This window comes from Myodes glareolus, chromosome 8, assembly GCF_982192425.1.
Source record: "Myodes glareolus chromosome 8, mMyoGla1.1, whole genome shotgun sequence".
Classification (NCBI taxonomy): Eukaryota; Metazoa; Chordata; class Mammalia; order Rodentia; family Cricetidae; genus Myodes; species Myodes glareolus.
In genome coordinates, this window is record NC_142033.1 from 44,032,401 (window position 1) to 44,038,534 (window position 6,134).

At 40.3% G+C, this 6,134-nt stretch overlaps 1 pseudogene; it reads left to right on the forward strand.

The window, feature by feature from the left end:
* The first annotated feature begins 616 nt into the window (after positions 1 to 616).
* LOC148121162 (cytoplasmic tRNA 2-thiolation protein 2 pseudogene) lies at positions 617 to 1,585 on the forward strand (annotated as a pseudogene).
* Positions 1,586 to 6,134: the final 4,549 nt, after the last annotated feature.

The window sequence follows — 6,134 nt, forward strand, 5'->3', positions numbered from 1 at the left end:
GTCCCAGTCCAGCTGGCCTTGGTGAGCTCTCATTCTATCAGTCCCCTTGTATCAGTGGATGAACGCACCCCTCGCGGTCCTGATTTCCTTTTTCATGGTCTCCCTCCTTCTGCTCCTCATTTGGACCTTGGGGGGCTCAGTTCGGTGTTCCAATATGGGTCTCTGTCTGTATCGCCATCCATCGTCGGATGAAGGTTCCCTCTGGTCCTGCCTATCTTGCTCACGTTTTCCCTCCTTCTGCTTCTCATTTGGACCTAGGGAGTTAAGTCCAGTGTTCCAATGTGGGTCTCTGTCTCTATCTCCATCCATCGCCAGATGAAGGTTCTATGGTGATATGCAATATATTCATCAGTATGGTTATGGGCCAAGGCCAGTTCAGGCACCCTCTCCTCTGCTGCCCAGGGATCAATCTGGGGACCTCTCCTTGGGCCTGAGAACCCCTCCAGAAACAAGTCTCTTTCCAACCCTAAAATGGCTCCCTAAGTTGAGATACATACTTGCCTGCTCACATATCCATCCTTCCCCCCACCCCCGTCTCATTCCCCGACGTCATCCCCAATCCTCCCCCTCTCCCTTCTCTCTAACCATCTCCCCTTACTTCCACCCCCTTCCACAGCTGCTCAGACAGAGGCCTTGTCTAGGTTGTTCAGTTCCATAAAGATGCTGACAGCCAAAGAGGAGCTTCTGCAGACCCTGAGGACCCATCTGATTGTGCATGTAGCCAGAACCTATGGCTACTGCAAGGTGATGACTGGGGAGAGCCGTACCCGCTTGGCCATCAAGCTTATGACCAACCTGGCCTTGGGGAGAGGAGCCTTCCTTGCTTGGGACCTGGGCTTCTCGGATGAGCGGCATGGGGATGTGGTGTTGGTGAGGCCTATGCGGGACCACACCCTGAAGGAAGTGGCCTTCTACAACCACCTGTTTGGCGTTCCCTTGGTCTTCAGACCAGCCATCCATACCAAGGCTCCAGAAAAGGCTAGCATCCACTGGCTGATAGAAGCCTTTATCCTGAGTTTGCAGACTCTTTTCCCCTCTACAGTCAGTACTGTGTACAGGACAAGTGAGAAGCTGGTCAAGGCTCCCCGGGAGGGCTGTACCTCTGGCCCCTCCAGCCCCAGCTGCCTCCTCTGCACGTGTGCACTGGACATTGACACCACTGACAGTGCCACAGCTTTTGGGGCTCAGTCCTCCTCACATCTGTCCCAGATGCTGCCTGCTGAGGCTGGGGTACCTACCACCCCCTGCTGTGGTTCAGGGGAGGGTCAGGCCCAGAGCTGCCACAGGGGAGTTGGCAGGAGGGGGGATACACAGGCCTGTGTCATAGAACAGCTGTGTTATGGCTGCCGGGTGAACATGAAGGACCTGTTCTCCCTGGAACCATTGCCACCCTATGTCCTGGCCGAGGCTCAGCTCCGCAGTCAGAGGGCCTGGGTCTCTAAGGAAATCCAGGAGTATCTGATTACAGACGATGACGAGGAAGAGGAGGAAGAAAGCAGAGCCATCAAGCAGGAAGGCGAGAACACTGGGATTGGTCTATAACTGTCCATTTGTATAAATAAAAATGTTTTTACTTAAAAAAAAATTATTGGTGACCTGATTAAGTACATAAGATAGAATAGTAAACAATTAGTAGATATCAGGTCATTTTTGGATATAAATCTTATTGGTGATTCTTATAGATTATTTATCAAGGACAAGAGAGAAAAAGGAAATATGGAAGATACTTCATAAGTTTCGTTTTGAAAAGTTAATGAGATGGTAATGATGGTAGATTTAGACCACCAGGTTTCTTGTTAACATTAAAATATTGGTGAATAATTATTGACACTGTAAGAGGAAGACCAAGGTGGACTTATGAATGTAGTAGATATCACTATAAATATAGAAGAGCTGTGTACTAAATATACAGATTCCCTTAGAAGTGTAAATGAACTCTGAGCAGAATGTAAGACTGAAGGAAAAACTAGTTTTTCTCAAAACAACAATCTTTATCTTCCCTTCCCTCAAAACTTTCTGATTCCTTACCTTGACATTTGATGCTGCTATGACATTTCCTTCATGTATATAGTTCCCTTTTTCAAGGATATGCCCTTCATGTCTATGTAAAGAATCTGTTGCTTTCAATCCCTTCTATGTCATTATCTAAGTCATTCTGCCCCTAGAATAAATAGTCTTTCAAAAGTTAGTGATAAGTTTTATGTCTTGTATTAGAATTCTTCTGATAGTGAAAAAGGAGTTAGAGACAAATAACATGGAAATGTCTGGGATATTCTGGGCAAATGTAAGCCTTTGGTAACATCAGAATGAAATACTTGCTGGTTTCTGTACATGTCTTCTCATCTAGACCTCCATCATATGACCACTTGTGTTTTCTCTGGAGTTGGTCCTATTCTTTCACCAATGCAGGTGGATTCAGCTCTGTGAGTCACAGTAGCCTGAATCCACAGTGACAGCTTGTTCCATGAACTCTGTTTGGGTTTCTTAACTTAACCAATATAGACTCTACCTACAGCCATAAGAATACTTCTGAAACTTCTTGTAGCTTCTTTAACTGTTTGTATCTATTCTATAATCTACTCATATATACATTTATGGTATTGTGCTCTATAGTTAATATTAGTGATTAAGATTAAAATAAAAGAACCTGCTCTAACCTCACTCAAATTACCAAAGAAGCAGGGTTATCTGGCAAAGGATGACATTGAAACAAATATACTATTATAAGGAAGTTATTTGTTCATTTCCTGGCTGCCAAGACTCCCGAAATAATCACACAGAAACCATATTATTTAAATCACTGCTTGGTCCATTAGCTCCAGCTTCTTACTGGCTAGCTTTTACATCTTAAGTTAACCCATTTCCATTATTTTATATTTTACCAAGAGGCTCGTGGTCTACCAGCAAGGTTACAGCATCTCTGTCTCTGGTGGCGGCTCCGTGGCTTCTCCTGACTCTGCCTCCTTTCTCCCAGCATTCAGTTTAGTTTTTCTTGCCTAGTTCTATTCTACTCTATTGTGGGCTCAAGCCAGTTTCTTTATTAACCAATGATATTTACAGCATACAGAGGGAAACCTCACATAACCTCCCCTTTTCTGTTTAAATGCAAAGGAAGGTTTTAATTTTAGCATAGTAAAACTACATATAACAAAACATTTATATGTAAGTAAGAATTACAGTTACAATATTTATATCTATTTTATCTTTTATCATAACTAAGGAAAACTATGTTATTACTATCTACTCTTCAATTCCATCAAAGACTCCAGAGGAATATAATATTACTTAAGTAAACAGGAAGTGTATTGTAAGCAACTTCCAAAACTCTAGAATTGACAGAGACTTCTCGCTGCCTGGACAGTCATCCAAAGTTCTTCTGTACCATCCATCTTCAGTCTACAGGCCCATAGTATCCAGCAGACTTTTCCATGAAGCAAGAAATTTCAAAGTTAGTTTAGCCTATATTGGAAGTTTGTCAGTCACTTTCTTCTGTGTCCTGCAGAATGTCTGTCAGACTTTTTCATGAAGCAGGAACCCTGAAGGACTGTATCACCTTCTTTAGGCATTTCAGCAGTCATTTTTTCCATGGGTCCTGCATGCACCGTTTTTACAGAATACCATCAAGCAGTCCAGGAAAGAGCAGCTTCTTGCCCAAATGGCTAACAAACTCCATAAGGAGCCTCTTCAGTGCCCACTTTCTTCTTGAAGTTATTATTGCTGCCAGGAGCAGATGTGTCTCATTGTTATGAAAAGTCCCAAGTTCTTAAAATCTTTTAATTGCCATATTCTGTAGTCTTTGAAAGATATGAAGTATATTTATCTATCTGAAATACATCTCTGTACATCTAAAAAACCTAACTAACATGGCTACAAGCTTGACTATTATAGATGACTATCTATTAACCTGTATTTCTTAATAACACTACATTTTAAAATCAACTGTACAAACACAGCATCTTAATCAAGAGCAGAAATAAACATATAACAAGATTGACCTTAAATTTGTATCAATAGAATAAGATCCATAACAATGCAAATCTCTATAGCAATATGCCTTTTAAATTTATTGTCATTCAGTACATTCTGACATTGTGGAAAGACCTAACCCTGTTAATGTATGCTTTTGAGAGAGCACACACTCAAGAGGTGATTGTTTTATTTTATAGTAATGACTCCAAAGAATAAAGTGAAATCTTTTTTATCCCAGAAACAACTCAAGTAGTATATTCTCCTTCTTTTGTGTTCTTAGAGTTTACTCAGTACCCTCTCCTGATGGAGAGCTCTTCTTTTCTTTTTGATTTGGACTTACTTTTCATTTTGAATTTCATTTTTTTCATGCTATTTTCTTCTCACTGAAGGATGAAACCTTAATATCGAGGAAAGAAAGATGGAGAGGTCAGTGAGATTTTAGTTAAGATCACTTAGGATCTAATGATGATGGCTTAGATTTGGGAGAGGGCTATAACTGTAAAGTTAGGGTATGATTGTCTAACACTCTCAGGGTGTAGAAGATCTGAACCAAGAACTAAGTGATTAGACAAAACAGCGGCATTTGTTCCTTTCCACTGACTGCTTAGAACAGAGTAAGGTTTGCAATATCATGTAGGGAATCCAGTAGAAATGGTTACAAACAGCCAGGAGAAAACCTCCATGGATTCTCTGTGTCAATGAAGCTCTTTCTGGTTCTCTTTAATTTGAATTCCCTCTCTTTGGGCTGAGGAAATACACTAAATGAATACCAACTGTCCCCTGCTCTCTTTCTCGCTGGCAGATTTTGGCTAGTTGTAGCAAATGAGACCAGGCCAAACAAGAATACATTATTAAAAACTCTCTCTCTCTCTCTCTCTCTCTCTCTCTCTCTTTCTTCTTTCTCCTCCTCCTCCTTCTTCTTTTTCTTTATTTTCCTTCTCTGCCTTTTCTATTTCCACTAGGCATGCTCACATGAATGTGTGCATGCGCGTGCGCACACACACACACACACACACACACACACATTACTATAGACTTCTTATATAAGTACAGAATAAAAAAATTCCAGCCAAATTTAGGCAATGACTTAGTGAATAGCAAGAAAACATGTAGTTATATAGCCCAGAAGAGAAGATAAGAGAAGTAAAGAGAAGAGAAGAGAAGAGAAGAGAAGAGAAGAGAAGAGAAGAGAAGAGAAGAGAAGAGAAGAGAAGAGAAGAGAAGAGAAGAGGACACTTGGGGATCTGAACATCTTTGACAGAGTCTCAGAAATTCCATTACTACAGGTTTTTAAAGGAAATTTAAGACCAGACTAAAAGTTCTATGTGAGTTTATATAGTATAATACAGAACTGGCACGCCTCCTGCTAGTAACTAGCTACAGAACAAATGAGTTTTAGAAAACAGAGATGAAATGAGGGTGCTTAGTGGTCAATACAAGAGTAGACTAAGATATTTATAAGTGAATTAAAATGTCCAGATCTGGAAAAGTAAATACCCCAAAACATACATTTCTGACATACAGAAGAGTTAATGATTAGGATAACAACTCAAAAATTTATTACTTACACACAGACACATGAACACACACACACACATGCACACACAAAGGGGATTGTAGACTTTTTATGTATATGTCACCAAAAACTCACCTTAAGTGATGATTTAGTCCTGAGTATCATGTAAACATGGAACTGTGGAGCAGAGAAGAGCATATGTGCATGTATGACATTTTATTTTCTTTGCCAGGGGTTTATAACTTGAGATAAGACTGTGAAACAATCTTCATGTAGAAAATACCTGCAATCTGCTTGAGCTAAATAGGTGTCTGTGTTTATAAAATGTGTTGGCAACTTGACTAATGATATTTAATGCAACTCCTCTGGTTTTTTAAAGTCAAGTCAGTTTAGTAACAGAACAAATATTGGCCCACTTCTTAATGGGCATATTGGCTAAATTGTTCTGGTAATGAAACAGTTAATGGAGATATAATTAACACTGGACAAGAAAATAAAAATGACAGTTGTATGCAGTTGAATTTGAATGCCCTGAAACCAAAGCATGTAAAAGTTTCTATTGTCCCCCAAGTCATTAATACACTTTCCTTCCCTCTATTGATAGTAACAGCAGGCAAAGGACAACTCATGTTTGCTTACACTTCCCTTA